General features: G+C 40.6%; 1 protein-coding gene and 1 long non-coding RNA gene across 14 annotated transcripts in view; both read right to left on the bottom strand.

Moving 5' to 3' along the window:
* The window catches only part of LOC138853721 (uncharacterized), a 181,990-nt gene extending 162,603 nt beyond the window's left edge, over window positions 1-19,387 (bottom strand). The window contains exon 1 of the long non-coding RNA XR_011392876.1: window positions 17,766-19,387. This is a non-coding gene — a long non-coding RNA (uncharacterized lncRNA). The remainder of the gene's footprint in view (window positions 1-17,765) is intronic.
* Window positions 1-20,349, bottom strand: part of LOC128692831 (glycoprotein-N-acetylgalactosamine 3-beta-galactosyltransferase 1) — a 151,035-nt gene extending 130,686 nt beyond the window's left edge. For 3 of the 13 annotated variants that reach the window (XM_070091966.1, XM_070091974.1, XM_070091961.1), the window contains exons 1-3: window positions 20,143-20,349; window positions 5,704-5,906; window positions 2,651-2,770 (exon numbers count right to left, since the gene is read on the bottom strand). The gene's annotated coding sequence lies outside the window, so the exon portion shown is untranslated. Of the gene's footprint in view, window positions 1-441; window positions 672-2,650; window positions 2,771-5,703; window positions 5,907-19,723; window positions 20,060-20,142 lie in introns of those variants that run through there. The other 10 variants (XM_070091975.1, XM_070091962.1, XM_070091977.1 and 7 more) reach the window with 8 other exon arrangements.
* Window positions 20,350-20,724: the final 375 nt, after the last annotated feature.

Genomic DNA, 20,724 nt, shown 5'->3' on the forward strand with positions numbered 1-20,724 from the left:
CATGTGAAAACGGCCCATGATAAGAAGCTTGAAGCAGTGCGTAAATGGTATCTTCAACAGACATTAATGTTTGTGGTGTTGATCTGTGCTCTACCGTTCATAGGCTAGCAAAGCATGTGAACACAGAATGTCAAGCAAGTAATGGTTGGTTTTGGTGCTTTCATAATCATCATGGCTTGAGTAATGTGAAGATTTATGGTGAGGCTGGTACTGCACTCACAGATGAAATTAAGCCATTCAAATTAGTGGTAAATGATTTGATTGAGTGTGAGAAGCTCCTTCTATCTCAACTGTATGATGCTGATGAGATTGGTCTCTTTTGGCATTAGCTCACTTCCAACCCTCTAGCTTTTCACAATGAACATAGGACACCAGGCCATAAGCTCAGCAAAAACTGCTCCTTAGTATGTATTATGCAGTGCTAATACTGATGGTTCTCACCTTGGAAACTGATGGTCATAGGCCTTGTGCTTTTAAGGATTGCATGAGTGTGTTGCCAGTAAACTATTACAAGGTTAAGAAAGGCTGGTTTGACAGGGATGCATTTGGTAACTGTTTTTTTACACATTTCATCCTGGAAGTACACAAGCACCAGCTAAAGATCCTTCAACTAGATTCCAAGGATGTCAAAGTTCTTCTGTTGATTGATAATGCACCTCCTCACCCATGGGCTGAAAATTTAAGCAGCACAGATGGTAAAATTAAGGTCATGTTTCTGTCCCCTAACACCATCTCCCTGATCTAACCTATGGATTGGGGGGGGGGGGGGGTTGTAGTATGCATGAGGCTCTACCAGTCTAGGTATACAGATGAAGTAATGACAGTGACTGAAGAGAAGGAAGATTTTGAAAGAGATATCAAAAGCCTATGTATGTTGAAGAACATCAAAAATCATAACCTGAAGTCTGCTATCTTCAACCTTGCCGCATCATGGAAGGAACTGAGATGGACAACATTAGCTAATGGTTAGAAAAGTTGTTATATAACCTTGATACTGAGTTGGATTTCGAGGGATTTGAAGCCAGTGACTTTCACTGTACCCTTCTGAGGGTGGGAGAAACAGAACTTATGGAGGAAGATGTTACGGCATGATTAGAAGAAAAAATGATGGTGATCTTGGTTACTAGATGTTAAATGTTGCAGAAATTGTAGAGCAGTTTCTCAGCAAAGGACAGAGTCGTCGTCGTCGTCGTCGTCGTCGTCGTCGTCGTCGTCGTCGGCGGCGGCGGCGGCGTCGGCGGCGGCGGCGGCGGCGGCGGCGGCGGCGGCGTCGGCGGCGGCGGCGGCGGCGGCGGCGGCGGCGGCGGCGTCGGCGTCGGCGGCGGCGGCGGCGGCGGCGGCGGCGGCGGCGGCGGCGGCGGCGGCGGCGGCGGCGGCGGCGGCGGCGGCGATGAAGAAGAAAAAGAAGAAGAGATTGAGAGGCCATCAAAACTGTTAGTTGTATGAGGTACAATTTATGTTCTCATCAAATACCACACTGATCTCTGACAAAAGTGAAGGCCTATTATCCACACTTAAAAATCTAAGAGAATATTTTATATAAAGGACCAGCATCAATGTGGCAGACAATAGAAGCTGGATACATTCTTGAAACCTGTTCCTCATTCAACATCATCCCAACCATCAACTTCTTCCCAGCCATCTATGTCTTTTCAGTCACCTACATCTTATCAGCCATCTACATCTTTTCAGTTATCTACATTATTTTCACTAGTAGAGCTTTACAGCACCTGTGACTCAGAATAAAAATTATTCTGAGTCAGCACTATCACAGATGTTCACACCTCATCTCTCCACCATGAAAAGGTTAGTAAAATTACTGTCAATTACAGTACTTACAGTACTATTAATCCAGAAACACTCGCAATTTTTTTCTCATTATGTACTGCATGCTGCAGGATTTGTTTTATATGGTGCACACTTACCACATAGATGCATTCTCTCATATCTAGGCCCAAATTTACTACTCACAGCTTATCTGAGTGAGCTGAGCTTATGACGCAGTACTACGGCTTGGACCCTGGCTTCAAAGCCGTAGAATTACAGGATGGACCCTCAAAGGGTTAATTATCTAACTTTTATATCAATATGCATTAATGAACATTAAAATGTACAGTTCCATAACCTGTGTCAATATAGAGTAGTCAGTATTAATTAAGATTAGTCTGCCCGAAATGCCTAGGCATGCTAGTGACTTTCTTTGTAATTAATATTTTGTAATATGTAAACCACACATTGTAAGCTTTGTGGCTCTGCATGCCATACTTTATTAATGAGCACTGTATGCAATACATGTCAACCCAGAATCTATTAACAGAAAGGCATATACAGCATATTTTTTTTAAATTGACAAGCCAAAGTCTTTGGCCTCAAAAGTGTTGATCTTAACTGACTTGGAAAAAAAACAGTACACATCAAAGCTACCATAACCTACAGAAATGGGAATAAAAAAAAGAAAGTATATTAGGCTTTCAGCCAGTTCTTATGTTTCCAAGTCACAGCCTTTCATCATGCTTAGAAATAATACAGCATATGGTATATAGGAGTCTGAAACAGAAAGCATTAAGCCTGTCAAGGTCCCTCAAGCCAATCATTTGACCATTACCCAGCATGCCACACACAACAATCAACTAACATCCAGGTACAGTACCTATTTACTGCTAGGTGAACAGGTACAGTGGGTGTAGAGAAACTTGATCTCACTCTGCTTGGGATTCAAACTCAGGACCTTCCAGCTGTGAACTGACTATAGCTTTCTGTTTGCTTATTTCTTATAAGAAGAATAAGAGATAATAAAAATTATTTTCCTAATAAATATCATCATTTAATAATCAGTGCTATTTATTCATAAATCTGAAGATATCACTTGTTATCCCAGTGTTCTATGTTATTTAAGATTCAGCTCAAAAAAAAAAAAATTCACTTAAAAATCTCTCATTCTTCAGCTTTAATGAATCACTTGGAACATGCTTAAGTATAAATGGTCTCACTGCCGTGTCATACTTGACATTTAGGAGTAGGGATCACGAGACTGAGCCAACACTGGTACATGTGCACTCGACTGCAAGCAACAGAATCATTATCACTAATATTCATGACCTACCTTTTGTTGTCTAGTAAATAAACAAGTAAACATATTTTAGTGTTAAAAATTTGTTTATGTGCATACATTTAGTCAAGTCCATAAATATGAAAAGCTCTTTTATTCACATTAAACTAACAAAACTTGGAATTTAACAGTATTATTATTATTATAATAAAAAAGAAGCGCTAAACCACAAGGGCTATACACCGCTAATTTAACAGTAAGGATGTTAATGTCACTACATTATGGATGTCAACAAAAATATTATCTGTGGTTAACAATAATAAACTTAGTAATGTAATTTAGTACTTAGTACAGTATTATACCGAACTTTTCGAATGATAATTTATATTTGTAGAATTTAGACTAAATGACTAGAAATGGGATTTACAATTACAGTAGAACCTCGGTTTTCGTGATTAATTCGTTCCAGAAAGTCTGACGAAAACTGAATTCAACGAAAGCTGAAGTAATATTTCCGATAAGAAATAATGTAAATCCAATTAATCCGTTCCCGACACCCAAAAGTATTAACAAAAAATACATTTTATAGAAAATAACTATAGTTTACATACAGAAAACAATGAGTAATAAATATGAAGGACTAATGAAATGGATAAACGAACATTCAACATAATTTTTACCTTTATTGAAGACTCTTGCTGGTGTATGGAAGATGGCAAGGGAGAGGGAGGAGAGGTTACTGATTGGAAAGGGAATCCCCTTCCATAAAGACTCCAGATATCAAGTCCTTATCTGGGGTTACTTCCCTTCTTTATCTTTTAAAGGCACTAGGACCAGCTTGAGAGTCACTGGACCCCTGCTGCACAAAAAATCTGTCCAGAGAGGTCTGTTTCTGGCGTCTCTTTAAGATTTGCCTAAAATGGGACAAAGCATTGTCATTGAACATGTTGCAGACATGGCCTGCAACAGTTTTGTTAGGGTGATATTTCTCCACAAAACTTTACACCACACTCCACTTTGCACACATGTCCTTAATCACTGAAGAAGGCGCATTCTTCCCTCTCTCTTCCTCCTCCTCTGAAGTAATTTCCTCAGCTGTGATCTCTTGCTGTTCCAGTTGAAGGTGCTGCAGCTCTTCAGTGGTCGTCCACCAACCCTTCCACATCCTGGCCACTCACATCCAAACCTCATGGACTTCCCCAAAGCCACAATAGATTCCACAACAGGCATAGGGTTGTCAGGGTCAGCCTCAAACCCTTCAAAATCCTTCTCTTGGACTCATTCTGGCCACAGTTTCTCGCCTTCTTTATCAAAGGCCTGGCACTCAGAACTTTCTTTGGCCCCATGGTGGCTTATTTAGCAGTCACAATCAATAAACAAGCACAAAAAACAATGATTGCAAAATGTTTCGTATAAAAAACTCAGGGAAATGTTCACTCAATGAGAAACAAAGCCAGACTGACTCAGAACACGTGTATGAGATGCTTTGTGTAGGCACAGGCAGGCAGACACGTTCGGTAAGGTGGACGAAAACTGAGGTGATGAATGAAAACTGGGACAAAATTTTGACAAAAAAGTCGTCAAAAACCGAATTTGACGAAAACCAGAGCAAACGAAAACCAAGGTTCCACTGTACTTCATCCATCCACTTCACTGCACATTCTACATCTCAGTTTCTGAATGCTGATATTGACCCTGATTTAAATCTCCTATCTTATGACAACAATAATCAATATTCTTCTGACCATAAATGTCATTACATAGAAAATCAAACAGCATTACTTATTCTATACTACTCTCTGACCTATCGTTACCTCATATATGTATAGTATTTATGCCTGAGTATCTACTGCAGCAAATTACCCAAAGCCAACAGTAACCCAACAAAAAGATGATATACAATCACTCAAGAAAGCATTAGACCATAAAAGTTCCCACTTTTTAAAAGTTTAAATTCATTCAACACGTAACACATTCACTCTTACTACTATGCATACTATATGCATACTATATACACTGGATGATCAATATTAATACAAACCCTTCTCTAAAGCTCTTCCATTATAGATGCAACAGAACTCATAGGCCATCTCCCACCGAAGCAGGGCAACCCAAAAAAGAAACACTTTCACCATCATTCACACTATCACTGTCTTGCCAGAGGCACACAGATATGACAGTTTAGATGCCTCTCTAAACAGTGACATCTACACAGTAAATATCCCAAACCTGTCCCTCAAATTGTAGGCACTGTACTTCCCACCTCCAGGACTCAAGTCCAGCTAACCAGTTCCCCCGAATCCTTTCACAAAACATTACCTTGCTCACACTCCAACAGCTCAAGTCCCCAAAAATCATTTGTTTCCACTCACTCCTATCAAGCTCACACATGCCTGCTATATGTACAAGCCCCTTGCACACAAAAACCTCCGTATTACGTCCTCCCTCCATCCTTTCCTAGGATAACCCCTACCCCTTCTTCCCTCCACTACAGATTTATACAACCTCTTTGAAATCCCTCACGTATGGCTCAAACTGAGTAAAAACTCATTGTGTATAAAAAGCCTCAAAACTTGAAACTCTCTGCTTAAAGATTCCAAAGGTTCCATCTCTGCCAACAGCTTTAAAGCTACTGTTATGAAGTACCTACTTACCTTAATGTGATTCATGACAAGAAGATACTATGTCAAACAAATCTTGAAACCTGCTTGTTTTCATCCATTACTCATCCTCCTGTACTTCTCGTTTCCACTTTTTTCTTTATACTCCCATATTGTATAATATGCTGCTATCTCTTCTTTCAGGCATAGTTGTTTTACATAGTATTATCCATGTTCTTAACTCTTTATATCACTGTCTGCAGAAACAATCTTGTATTGTAGCTCCATAAACTAGTACCACTCACTATTTTATAACTAAACAGCTATAATTTATATTTAATTCATAAATTATCTTGTACCTTGTAGTTTTTTTCAAGTTCCTATTAATACTAGGTATTAGACCCTTAAAAATAAAAAAAAATAAATCTATGTATTGTATGTATATTTTAGGATTAGATTAAGTTTTGCCTGAATTGCTGTGCATCCTATGGGCCTTCAGATTATTGTATGTTTTGAATGTACAGTAATTTTGAAATAAAAAGTGAACTGAATTGAAAAGATAACATGCACTACATTTGTGAGGCATGCAACTGGTCCAGTAAGTCTATATACCTATAGTATTGAGAATGTCATCTTTAAATATGGAATTAATGCAGGTTAATATTCTGCAGAAAAAAAAACTAGCCCTCAGTTTAAAAAAGAATGCCCGAGATTCCATGAGCATTACCAACTCGTCAATCTGTCATCATATGTCTCTGATATTTTCTTGCTGCCAAAGAATTTCCAATATATAAATTCAGTAAAACTACAATATCTGCAAAAACTAACCTAACCTATACCTAACCCTTTCATTGTCTCCCATGTATATCTACGTCATTGATGCCATTGTCTCTCACATAGACCTATGTTCAAAGACAGCTCCCTCAAATATGCTGTGAATGGTAAATTTTGGCTTAAACATGAGAGAATAGGTCTGTGCAGTGAGTGTGCACAATATAAAAAAAAAATCTTGCCCCCCACAGAGTGCATGATACAAAAAGCAAACCTCTGACCTTGTGTTTGTTTTACAATAAAGACTGAGGTGTTGTAGGGGGTAGTTTTTACGGTTTTATTAGCTGTTTCTTTGTATTTTTTTAATAGAATGACAGTAATGTTACTGAAATAGAGATGATTTTAGTTGGTTTCAGAGTGGAAATAAGGTTCAAAGTGACAGAAATATTAGATTTTTGGCAGTTTTCCTGACAAGAAAGAATGTTTTTCCTAGCCCCCCCCCCTGGTCTCTTTTATGGGTTTTAACTAGGTCCACTTCAATTATTGGGATGGCCTAAACCATGACCAATGATTCTTGGTTATATGTTATTAATTCGAGAAATAGGGTAAAATGCCATTTTTTGTGATGCATTCAAAATGAAAGGTAAGTGTTATATAGGAGAGGCCTGAGGATGTGATTAATGAAGAGATGAAAGTAATTTTGTGTAAAATTGGCCTTATTACTGGCTTCTGTGCACATTATAGCATAGTTTTGATATTTGAATGTGCAGTTTCTTGTTCTCAATCAATAAATCAAAAGGCATAACTGCAAAATAGCTAGGAATTGGACTGAAATGAGAATTGGAATTTAAAGTGGAAGTGGGCAAAATCACCAAAGCATGAATTATGCCCAGACTGCCAACTTTGCACCTGTATAATTCCATAAATTTCCTATCAAATTTCTCATTTTTGGTTTCATTACATTCATAAGAAAATCTCAACCATTTCAGAAGATAAATTATTATTATTTTTTAAATTGCAACACTGTCAGTATTTTGAATTTCAGTGCTTGCTACAATGAAAGAGTTTAATTATACTGTTGGATAGCTTGTGGTTACATTTAAAAAAGTCACCGAACTTGCCTTCTGGATAACTTGCTAATATAGGAGGCTCTGTCAGACACTTTAAAAAAATTAGAGCCAGATTTGCATTAGAGCTAAGAAAAGATAACATGGTGTAATAAAACTATAACATGGCTTATAAATTACATATTGAGATGAGTTAATACTGTGCAAGACTTAATCTATGACTTAAATATGACACAAACTGATGCAGTCTAAACCACACTTGATGATGATATCTTTATTTCTCAACAAGATATAATAGGGTTATGATATAGTGCTAAGTTAGCAGTGTATATTTCTTATGGGGTAAAGTCCATAGCATGCATAGCATTTCAAGCAGACTTAAGCTAGAATTAATACGTATAACAAAATCAAAATCAAAATATATTGGAGATGTTTATATATTTAACACAATATATCAAATTACATAGGCAATATTGTAATGCAAGTTATGTATACAGTATATAAAAATTCAATATTAATTTTAAATTAAATTTCAAGAGAATTAAAAACAAATAAAGAAGTGAAGATATAATAATGGTTGGAGATAAAATTAAATTTAAAAAATTAAGGAACACTGTTGTTAATATATTTCTGTTAATATATATCCATAACCCCATAGGGGTTAAGGAATATTGTGTAATTTATAACTTGGAAGTTAAAGTTTAATGATAAATTATTGAGTTAGGCTACATTAAAAAAAAAAAAGTCAGGAAAATACAATAACATAGATTTTTTTCATTCAATATGTTAAAAAAAATAATTTCTCTAGCAAGTTATTCCACGTTTTTGAAAATTATTCCAAATTTCTGACCATTGTAATAACATTGAATTTCTATGGAGGTTCAGGCAAACACAAGAAATATCAAAAAGGTAACTGTTTCAAGCGTGATGCCTGTGTATTCCGTAAGTTTTCCAGGAGGCATCTCAGGTCAGCAAAAACATTATAGTGTACCCTTTTGAAGATGTGGAGTAAACAGTAATAGGTATGGCATTAGCTTTGGGGATCTGAATAATTAAATATGGGCAGTGTGTTGCCTGTAATTTAAATCTGTGACTGTTCTGGCAGCTTCCTTTCATAGTGTGATGACTGATCAGAGGTGGACAGCCAAGGTAAAACCACAGGCACAAATTCCATAGACAAGGTGCGAGATATCTGGAGTTTACCTGGAGAGAGTTCCGAGGGTCAATGCCCCTACGGCCTGGTCTGCGACCAGGCCTCATGGTGGATCAGAGCCTGATCAACCAGGCTGTTACTGCTGGCTGCACGCAATCCAACGTACGAGTGACAGCCCAGCTGGTGCTTGTCCAGTGCCTGCTTGAAGACAGCCAGGGGTCTATTGGTAATCCCCCTTATGTATGCTGGGAGGCAGTTGAACAGTCTTGGGCCCCTGACACTTACTGTGTTGCCTCTTAACGTGCTAGTGACACCCCTGCTTTTCATTGGGGGGATGCTGCATCGTCTGCCGAGTCTTTTGCTTTCGTAGTGAGTGATTTTCGTGTGCAAGTTCGGTACTAGTCCCTCTAGGATTTTCCAGGTGTATATAATCATGTCTCTCTCCCGCCTGCATTCCAGGGAATACAGGTTCAGGAACTTCAAGCGCTCCCAGTAATTGAGGTGTTTTATCTCCGTTAAGCGTGCCATGAAGGTTCTCTGTACATTTTCTAGGTCAGCAATTTCACCTGCCTTGAAAGGTGCTGTTAGTGTGCAGCAATATTCCAGCCTAGATAGAACAAGTGACCTGAAGAGTGTCATCATGGGATTGGCATCCCTTGTTTTGAAGGTTCTCATTGATACTGGCCATGTAGTCACAAACTGTAAGGCTGGAGGTGATGTCCTGGGAGACAGTATTAGTAAAGCTGGAGGTGCTGTCCTGGGAGACAGTAATGGTGAAGCTGGAGGTGCTATCCTGGGAGACAGAAATGGTGAAGCTGGAGATACTGTCCTGGGAGACAGTAATGGTGAAGCTGGAGATTTTGTCCAGGTAGTCGGGAATTATACGCAGGAAGGAATACATATAAATGACCTCATAGGGGACAGGAGCCATAGTAGGGAAACAAGTGTAGTCAAAGATAAGATAAAACCAATATTGCAAACTAGAAATTCCGCAGGAAATAGCAAACAAGAGGACTCCAATAGCAATAGTGAGGATAAATTACCAAAAACAACTGGTGGGAGCTCCATTGTTGGTGCTAGGGAGGATAGAAGTAAGACAGGGAAACATGCACCAACAGGGAATACAGTCACAGAAACCCAAGGCAAGCGGAAACCAAGCCTGTGCACATACTATGCACTTGGTATCTGCTGGCATGGGAAATCTGGAAAAACAGATGGGACGTGCAACTATGACCACCCTAGAAAATGCCATGCCCATATGACAACAGGAAAATGCAAACTCCCTTCCTGTAAGCTTTTTCACCCTGAAATGTGTACCTCTTCAGTACAGGAAAGACTGTGCTATAACTTAAATTGCCAGGCATACCATCTAAAGGGGACAAAAAGATACAAAACATCCAGGCCATGGGAAAACCTGGGTAGCCACAGCCACTCAAGAGGGAGAGGTTTTTTAGTACCAGGAAGGAAAAAAAACTGGCAGGAAATGGCAGAAATCGTACACCAAATCCAGTCATTCCTGGAGTGGAACCACAGTCGATGGCCTCCACTCCAAACCAACAGATACAGATACTAATGCCGGAAAAAAAATCCCCCCCCAGTACCAACAATACCACCAGTCCAATAACATTCTTCTTTGCAAATATACAGGGTCTAAAGCCAGCAACAAACAACAAAATACCTTTCATCCGTGGACTGCTTGCAGAGGCAAAGGCAATGTTCGCGGCTTTCACTGAGACCCACATAAAGGATCACTTGGACAATGAAATATGGATCCCAGGTTACAACCTATACAGATGTGACAGAGTGAACATGCAAAAGGGGGGGGTTGGCCTGTACATTGCAGAGTCACTTGTTTGCACAGAACTGCTTAATGCCTCAAATGACGTAGTGGAAGTTTTAGCAGTAAAGGTCGAGAACCAAAACCTAGTCATTGTGGTAGTCTACAAGCCTCCGGATGCAACATCCCAGCAATTCCAGGAACAGCTGTTAAAAATTGACCACTGTCTGGAAAATCTTCCAGCTCCTGCACCCAACATCTTGCTCCAGGGGGATTTCAACTTAAGGCACCTAAAATGGAGGAATATAGCAAATAATATTGTTGCAGTAATAACACCAGGAGGCAGCTCTGATGAAAACTCACACTCACACGAGCTTTTAAATCTCTGCACAAAATTCAATTTAAACCAGCAAATAATAGAGCCTACTAGACTGGAGAATACACTAGACCTCATATTCACTAACAATGATGATCTGATAAGAAATGTCACCATATCAAAAACAATATACTCAGATCACAACATAATTGAGGTTCAGACATGTATGCGAGGAGCCCCAGACCGACAAAATGAGACTAGTCACGAGGGAGCATTCACCAAATTCAACTTCAATAACAAAAACATAAAGTGGGACCAAGTAAACCAAGTCCTAACCGATATAAGCTGGGAAGATATACTAAGCAACACAGACCCAAACTTATGCCTAGAACAGATTAACTCTGTGGCACTCGATGTATGCACAAGGCTTATTCCTCTAAGAAAAAGGAGGAGTAGATGTAAAATAGAAAGAGACAGGCGCTCCCTTTACAGGCGACGGAAAAGAATAACAGAGCGGCTAAAAGAGGTCAATATATCTGAAATGCGCAGGGAGACACTGGTCAGAGAAATAGCAAGCATCGAACTTAAGCTAAAAGAATCCTTTAGGAGTCAGGAATCGCGGGAAGAACTAAAAGCTATAAATGAAATCGAAAGAAACCCAAAGTATTTCTTCTCCTATGCCAAATCAAAATCGAGAACAACGCCCAGTATTGGGCCCCTACTTAAACAAGATGGGTCCTACACAGATGACAGCAAGGAAATGAGTGAGCTACTCAAGTCCCAATATGACTCAGTTTTTAGCAAGCCGCTAACCAGACTGAGAGTCGAAGATCAAAATGAATTTTTTATGAGAGAGCCACAAAATTTGATTAACACAAGCCTATCCGATGTTATCCTGACGCCAAATGACTTCGAACAGGCGATAAATGACATGCCCATGCACTCTGCCCCAGGGCCAGACTCATGGAACTCTGTGTTCATCAAGAACTGCAAGAAGCCCCTATCATGAGCCTTTTCCATCCTATGGAGAGGGAGCATGGACACGGGGGTCGTCCCTCAGTTACTAAAAACAACAGACATAGCCCCACTCCACAAAGGGGGCAGTAAAGCAACAGCAAAGAACTACAGACCAATAGCACTAACATCCCATATCATAAAAATCTTTGAAAGGGTCCTAAGAAGCAAGATCACCACCCATCTAGAAACCCATCAGTTACACAACCCAGGGCAACATGGGTTTAGAACAGGTCGCTCCTGTCTGTCTCAACTACTGGATCACTACGACAAGGTCCTAAATGCACTAGAAGACAAAAAGAATGCAGATGTAATATATACAGACTTTGCAAAAGCCTTCGACAAGTGTGACCATGGCGTAATAGCGCACAAAATGCGCGCTAAAGGAATAACAGGAAAAGTCGGTCGATGGATCTATAATTTCCTCACTAACAGAACACAGAGAGTAGTCGTCAACAGAGTAAAGTCCGAGGCAGCTACGGTGAAAAGCTCTGTTCCACAAGGCACAGTACTAGCTCCCATCTTGTTCCTCATCCTCATATCCGACATAGACAAGGATGTCAGCCACAGCACCGTGTCTTCCTTTGCAGATGACACCCGAATCTGCATGACAGTGTCTTCCATTGCAGACACTGCAAGGCTCCAGGCGGACATCAACCAAATATTTCAGTGGGCTGCAGAAAACAATATGAAGTTCAACGATGAGAAATTTCAATTACTCAGATATGGTAAACATGAGGAAATTAAATCTTCATCAGAGTACAAAACAAATTCTGGCCACAAAATAGAGCGAAACACCAACGTCAAAGACCTGGGAGTGATTATGTCGGAGGATCTCACCTTCAAGGACCATAACATTGTATCAATCGCATCTGCTAGAAAAATGACAGGATGGATAATGAGAACCTTCAAAACTAGGGAGGCCAAGCCCATGATGACACTCTTCAGGTCACTTGTTCTATCTAGGCTGGAATATTGCTGCACTCTAACAGCACCTTTCAAGGCAGGTGAAATTGCCGACCTAGAAAATGTACAGAGAACTTTCACGGCGCGCATAACGGAGATAAAACACCTCAATTACTGGGAGCGCTTGAGGTTTCTAAACCTGTATTCCCTGGAACGCAGGAGGGAGAGATACATGATTATATACACCTGGAAAATCCTAGAGGGACTAGTACCGAACTTGCACACGAAAATCACTCACTACGAAAGTAAAAGACTTGGCAGACAATGCACCATCCCCCCAATGAAAAGCAGGGGTGTCACTAGCACGTTAAGAGACCATACAATAAGTGTCAGGGGCCCGAGACTGTTCAACTGCCTCCCAGCACACATAAGGGGGATTACCAACAGACCCCTGGCAGTCTTCAAGCTGGCACTGGACAAGCACCTAAAGTCAGTTCCTGATCAGCCGGGCTGTGGCTCGTACGTTGGTTTGCGTGCAGCCAGCAGCAACAGCCTGGTTGATCAGGCGCTGATCCACCAGGAGGCCTGGTCACAGACCGGGCCGCGGGGGCATTGACCCCCGAAACTCTCTCCAGGTAAACTCCAGGTATCCATCCTGTCATTTTTCTAGCAGATGCAATTGATATAATGTTATGGTCCTTGAAGGCGAGATCCTCTGACACGATCACTCCCAGGTCTTTGACGTCAGTTTTTTGCTCTATTTTGTGGCTGGAATTTGTTTTATACTCTGATGAAGTTTTAATTTCCTCATATTTACCATATCGGAGTAATTGAAATTTCTCATCGTTGAACTTCATACTGTTTTCTACAGCCCATTGAAATATTTGGTTGATATCCGCCTGGAGCCTTACAGTGTCTGCAATGGAAGACACTCATGCAGATTCGGGCGTCATCTGCAAAGGAAGACACAGTGCTGTGGCTGACATCCTTGTCTATGTCAGATATGAGGATGAGAAACAAGATGGGAGCGAGTACTCTGCCTTGTGGAACAGAGCTTTTCACCATAGCTGCCTCATACCTTACTCTGTTGACTACTACTCTTTGTGTTCTGTTTGTGAGGAAATTATAGATCCATCTACCAACTTTTCCTGTTATTCCTTTAGCACTCATTTTGTGCGCCATTACGCCATGGTCACACTTGTCGAAGGCTTTTGCAAAGTCTGTGTATATTACATGGGTAAATGGCTAAATGAGAGATGCACAGTGTTAGTTTAATAAAGCAGACAGACAACATATACTTTAGTACTCTGCAATCTTGCCTAGTTGAACTTTACAGTATGTATATTCAGGCAGTGACTATTAATAAGACAGTTAAATACCAGGATATTTACTGATAAGTTTCAGTTGTGGGACCTTGTTTCAAGGTTCCATAATTATTTTTTATTATTATCACACTGGCCGATTCCCACCAAGGCAGGGTGGCCCGAAAAAGAAAAACTTTCACCATCATTCACTCCATCACTGTCTTGCCAGAAGGGTGCTTTACACTACAGTTTAAACTGCAACATTAACACCCCTCCTTCAGAGTGCAGGCACAGTACTTCCCATCTCCACCCCATAATTATTATTATTATTATTATTATTATTATTATTTTTATTATTATTATTGTTTCTTCTACATTCATGGGGGCACTAAACCTGTAGGGATCACTTTGCTACAAGTGTCCCGTAGCTTGACTGCTGGTGCACTCAGCTCACACACTGAGGTTCGGGGGTCAATCTCGGTATGGCTGGAAAACATTAAGACATGTTTTCATAAGACACCTGCTATCCCTGTTTGCCCATCAGTAAAATGGGTACCTGGGTGTTAGTCGACTCGTGTGGATCACATCCTGGGACAAAACTGACCTAATTTGCCCAAAACGCTCTGCATAACAAGCAGCTTTCTATATGCATAGTAATGTCATTGATGTCAGGTAGGCCTGTATAACTTTTAGAAATAGATATTATTATTATTATTATTATTATTATTATTATTATTATTATTATTATTATTACCTGGAGTATACCTGGAGAGGGTTTGAGGGGGGTCAATGCCCCCATGGCCTGGTCTGTGACCAGGCCTCATGGTGGATCAGGGCCTGATCAACCAGGCTGTTACTTTTGGCCTCAAGCAACCCGACGTACAAACCACAGCCCGGCTGGTCAGGTACTAACTTTAGGTGCCTGTCCAGTGCCTTCTTGAAGACAGCCAGGGGTCTATTGGTAATCCCACTTATGTATGCTGGGAGACAGACTAAGTAGCACAGACCCCAACTTATGCCTAGAACAGATTAACTCGATGGCACTCGATGTATGCTCAAGGCTTATTCCTTTAAGAAAAAGGAGGAGTAGACGTAAAATAGAAAGAGACAGGCGCTCCCTTTACAGGCGACGGAAAAGAATAACAGAGCAGCTAAAAGAGGCCATGTATATCAGAAATGCGTAGGGAGACACTGGTCAGAGAAATAGCAAACATCGAACTTAAGCTAAAGGAATCTTATAGGAGTCAGGAATCGCGGGAAGAACCAAAAGCCATAAATGAAATCGAAAGAAACCCGATATGATGCTTTCCAGGGCATAGTTCTAGCTGCTCAGTCAAATTATGTTCCAAATAGGGAAATCAGATCAAACAAAAATGATCCTAAATGGATGAACAATAGATTAAAATATCTGATTGGTCAAAAGAGAGGCATATATAGGCAAATCAAAAGAGGAGAGGGGCAATTAAGAAATCGATATATTCAGTTAAAGAGAGAAATAAAAAAGGGAATTAGAAAAGCAAAAAGAGATTATGAGGTTAAAGTTGCAAGAGAATCGAAGACTAACCCAAAAGGATTCTTTCAGGTATACAGAAGTAAGATCAGGGACAAGATAGGCCCACTCAAAAGTTCCTCGGGTCAGCTCACTGACAGTGATAAGGAAATGTGTAGAATTTTTAACACATACTTCCTCTCAGTTTTTACACAGGAGGATACCAGTGATATTCCAGTAATGATAAATTATGTAGAACAGGACGATAATAAACTGTGCACTATTAGGGTCACAAGTGACATGGTCCTTAGGCAAATAGATAAATTAAAACCTAACAAATCCCCAGGCCCTGATGAACTGTATGCAAGGGTTCTAAAGGAATGTAAAGAGGAGCTTAGCACACCTTTGGCTAATCTTTTCAACATATCACTACAAACTGGCATGGTGCCAGATAAGTGGAAAATGGCAAATGTGATACCTATTTTCAAAACAGGTGACAGGTCCTTAGCTTCGAACTATAGACCAATAAGCCTAACCTCCATAGTGGGAAAATTTATGGAATCAATAATTGCCGAGGCAGTTCGTAGCCACCTTGAAAAGCATAAATTAATCAACGAATCTCAGCATGGTTTTACAAAGGGACGTTCCTGCCTTACGAATTTATTAACTTTTTTCACTAAGGTATTTGAGGAGGTAGATCATGGTAACGAATATGATATTGTGTATATGGACTTCAGTAAGGCTTTTGACAGGGTCCCACATCAGAGACTATTGAGGAAAATTAAAGCACATGGAATAGGAGGAGAAATTTTTTCCTGGATAGAGGCATGGTTGACAAATAGGCAGCAGAGAGTTTGCATAAATGGGGAGAAATCAGAGTGGGGAAGCGTCACGAGCGGTGTTCCACAGGGGTCAGTGTTGGGCCCCCTGCTGTTCACAATCTACATAAACGACATAGATGAGGGCATAAAGAGCGACATCGGCAAGTTTGCCGATGACACCAAAATAGGCCGTCGAATTCATTCTGACGAGGACATTCGAGCACTCCAGGAAGATTTGAATAGACTGATGCAGTGGTCGGAGAAGTGGCAGATGCAGTTTAATATAGACAAATGCAAAGTTCTAAATGTTGGACAGGACAATAACCATGCCACATATAAACTAAATAATGTAGATCTTAATATTACGGATTGCGAAAAAGATTTAGGAGTTCTGGTTAGCAGTAATCTGAAACCAAGACAACAGTGCATAAGTGTTCGCAATAAAGCTAATAGAATCCTTGGCTTCATATCAAGAAGCATAAATAATAGGAGTCCTCAGGTTGTTCTTCAACTCTATACATCCTTGGTTAGGCCTCATTTAGATTATGCTGCACAGTTTTGGTCACCGTATTACAGAATGGATATAAATTCTCTGGAAAATGTACAAAGGAGGATGACAAAGATGATCCCATGTATCAGAAACCTTCCCTATGAGGATAGACTAAGGGCCCTGAAACTGCACTCTCTAGAAAGACGTAGAATTAGGGGGGATATGATTGAGGTTTATAAGTGGAAGACAGGAATAAATAAAGGGGATGTAAATAGTGTGCTGATAATATCTAGCCTAGACAGGACTCGCAGCAATGGTTTTAAGTTGGAAAAATTCAGATTCAGGAGGGATATAGGAAAGTACTGGTTTGGTAATAGAGTTGTGGATGAGTGGAACAAACTCCCAAGTACCGTTATAGAGGCCAGAACGTTGTGTAGCTTTAAAAATAGGTTGGATAAATACATGAGTAGATGTGGGTGGGTGTGAGTTAGACCTGATAGCTTGTGCTAACGGGTCGGTTGCCGTGTTCCTCCCTTGAGTCAATGTGACCTGACCTGACTAGGTTGGGTGCATTGGCTTAAGCCGGTAGGGACTTGGACCTGCCTCGCATGGGCCAGTAGGCCTTCTGCAGTGTTCCTTCGTTCTTATGTTCTTATGTTCTTATGTATTTCTTTTCTTATGCCAAATCAAAGTCGAGAACAACATCCAGTATTGGGCCCCTACTTAAACAAGATGGGTCCTACACATATGACAGCAAGGAAATGAGTGAGCTACTCAAGTCCCAATATGACTCAGTTTTTAGCAAGCCGCTAACCAGACTGAGAGTCGAAGATCTAAATGAATTTTTTATGAGAGAGCCACAGAATTTGGTAAACACAAGCCTATCTGATGTTATCCTGATGCCAAATGACTTCAAACAGGCAATAAATGACATGCCCATGCACTCTGCCCCAGGGCCAGACTCATGGAACTCCGTGTTCATCAAGAACTGCAAGAAGCCCCTATCACGTGCTTTTACCATCCTATGGAGAGGGAGCATGGACACGGGGGTCATCCCACAGTTACTAAAAACAACAGACATAGCCCCACTCCACAAAGGGGGCAGTAAAGCAATAACAAAGAACTACAGACCAATAGCACTAACATCCCATATCATTAAAATCTTTGAAAGGGTCCTAAGAAGCAAGATCTCCACCCATCTAGATACCCATCAGTAACACAACCCAGGGCAACATGGGTTTAGAGCAGGTCACTCCTGTCTGTCCCAACTACTGGATCACTATGACAAGATCCTAGATGCACTAGAAAACAAAAAGAATGAAGATGTAATATATAGACTTTGCAAAAGCCTTCGACAAGTGTGACCATGGCGCAATAGCGCACAAAATGCGTGCTAAAGGAATAACAGGAAAAGTTGGTAGATGGATCTATAATTTCCTCACAAACAGAACACAAAGAGTAGTAGTCAACAGAGTAAAGTCTGAGGCAGCTACGGTGAAGAGCTCTGTTCCACAAGGCACAGTACTTGCTCCCATCTTGTTTCTCATCCTCATATCTGACATAGACAAGGATGTCAGCCACAGCATGGTGTCTTCCTTTGCAGATGACACCCGAATCTGCATGACAGAGTCTTCCATTGCAGACACTGCAAGGCTCCAGGTGGACATCAACCAAATCTTTCAATGGGCTGCAGAAAACAATATGAAGCTCAATGATGAGAAATTTCAATTACTCCGATATGGTAAACATGAGGAAATTAAAATTTCATCAGAGTACAAAACAAATTCCAGCCACAAAATAGAGCGAAAAACTGATATCAAAGACCTGGGAGTGATCATATCAGAGGATCTCACCTTCAAGGACCATAACATTGTATCAATCACATCTGCTAGAAAAAAGACAAGATGGATAATGAGAACCTTCAAAACTAGGGATGCTAAGCCCATGATGATACTCTTCAGGTCACTTGTTCTATCTAGGCTGGAATATTGCTGTACATTAACAGCACCTTTCAAGGCAGGTGAAATTGCTGACCTAGAAAATGTACAGAGAACCTTCACGGCATACATAACGGAGATAAAACACCTCAATTACTGGAAGCGCTTGAAGTTCCTGAATCTGTACTCCCTGGAATGCAGGAGGGAGACATACATGGTTATATACACCGGGAAAATCCTAGAGGGACTAGTACCGAACTTGCACACGAAAATCACTCACAACAAAAGCAAAAGACTCGGCATACGATGCAACATCCCCCCAATGAAAAGCAGGGCTGTAACTAGCACGTTAAGAGACAATACAATAAATGTCAGGGGCCCGATTCTGTTCAACTTTCTCCCAGCATACGTATGGGGGATTACCAATAGACCCCTGGCTGTCTTCAAGCAGGCACTGGACAAGCACCTAAAGTCGGTACCTGACCAGCTGGGCTGTGGCTCGTACGTTGGATTGCATGCAACCAGCAGTAACAGCCTGGTTGATCAGGCTCTGATCCACCATGAGGCCTGGTCACAGATCGGGCCATGGGGGTGTTGACCCCCAGAACTCTCTCCAGGTAAACATGATTACATAATAACCAGAAATAATAAAAACCTCAACCTGCATTCCTTAGAATGCAGGCGAGAGAGATACATGATTATATACACTTGGAAAATCCTAGAGGATTTTTCAAATGTATATAATCATGTATCATTCCCCCTGCATTTTAGGGAATGCAGGTTGAGGTTATTATTATTACTATTATTAGTGCAGATTATTATTACTGGTGTCAAGGAACCTCCTTAGAGGGAAAAACATCATATACAATTACCACTGTCTTAATATATAAAACTTATTTTATCTAGTATGTCTCCAGGTACAAAATTGCACTTGTATGACTTTTTTGGGTTATCCTAGGTAATCTACACATATGCTGCTATGTATGATAATTTATATAACTGTATTTATGTGTACTTGAATAAACTTACTTAAGAACAGTTGTGTGATTAGTAACTGGAGTGGTATTCACAGGAACACTGCCTCGCCCTTGCTAGGCAAACACAGATAAGCTACAGATAAACCCCTGAATGGGGATGCCATACCATAACATGTTTAACCACTATAATTTTTTAATTCATGGGAGAAGCGCTAAATTCGTAGAGGTCATAGAGCAATTGGGGAATGGGAGATAATCAAGTTTGATCCAAGGAAGAGGCGATCAAGTCCTATTCCTTGAATCATAAGCCCGTTGCCGGCGTCAAGTGTCCCTCGAAAGGAGCCACAACAAAACAGGTTAGTAGGGTGGGTGTGGACGAGGTGTACACTCAACACTCTGTTATAATACAGCTTTACGTCTATCCCACGCCAGTGATAGACTTTTGAACGCGTCTTTAGTCGCTACCATTACCTGCAGCACGTCCGTGTCGCCATTTTTATGTGATAAATATTGGGTAAACGGAAGAAAAGGTGAAATGTGCGAGGATGTTGGTGAGATGCCAGCGTTGGCGCTGGGAGAACACATCTGTGTATCGAGCTACTGCCACAACTGGCACTGCCAACCACTGGCACCACCAATCACTGGCACCACCAACCACTGGCACCACCATCCACTGCCACTTCCACTACCAACCAAGTCTCACCACACCACTTCAACGTTTTAACAAAGTTTTATTTAAATTTCATCAATGTTTAACTTTCTACAATGGTCTTGACAACATACTTGTTTCACATGCACTAAATGGATTGTGAAAACGTGCAATTGCATTAAGTTTTATAACCTGCATGAACTGTATCACTGTAGGCAACAAGAGCATTTCACCCCTCCATGGAAGATGTGTTCATTTAATATCACATACCTACAAGTCCCTCCCAAGAAGCTCATTGCTAGTAATCCCTTCCTTAAATCTCTTGTTAGAGCAACTGCTCAAGAAGAAATTTTTCGCCTAGCTGGTAGTAATAAGTTATCACAAGTTATATACACTGATGGATC

This window comes from Cherax quadricarinatus, chromosome 38 (genome assembly GCF_038502225.1).
Source record: "Cherax quadricarinatus isolate ZL_2023a chromosome 38, ASM3850222v1, whole genome shotgun sequence".
NCBI classification, from domain to species: domain Eukaryota; kingdom Metazoa; phylum Arthropoda; class Malacostraca; order Decapoda; family Parastacidae; genus Cherax; species Cherax quadricarinatus.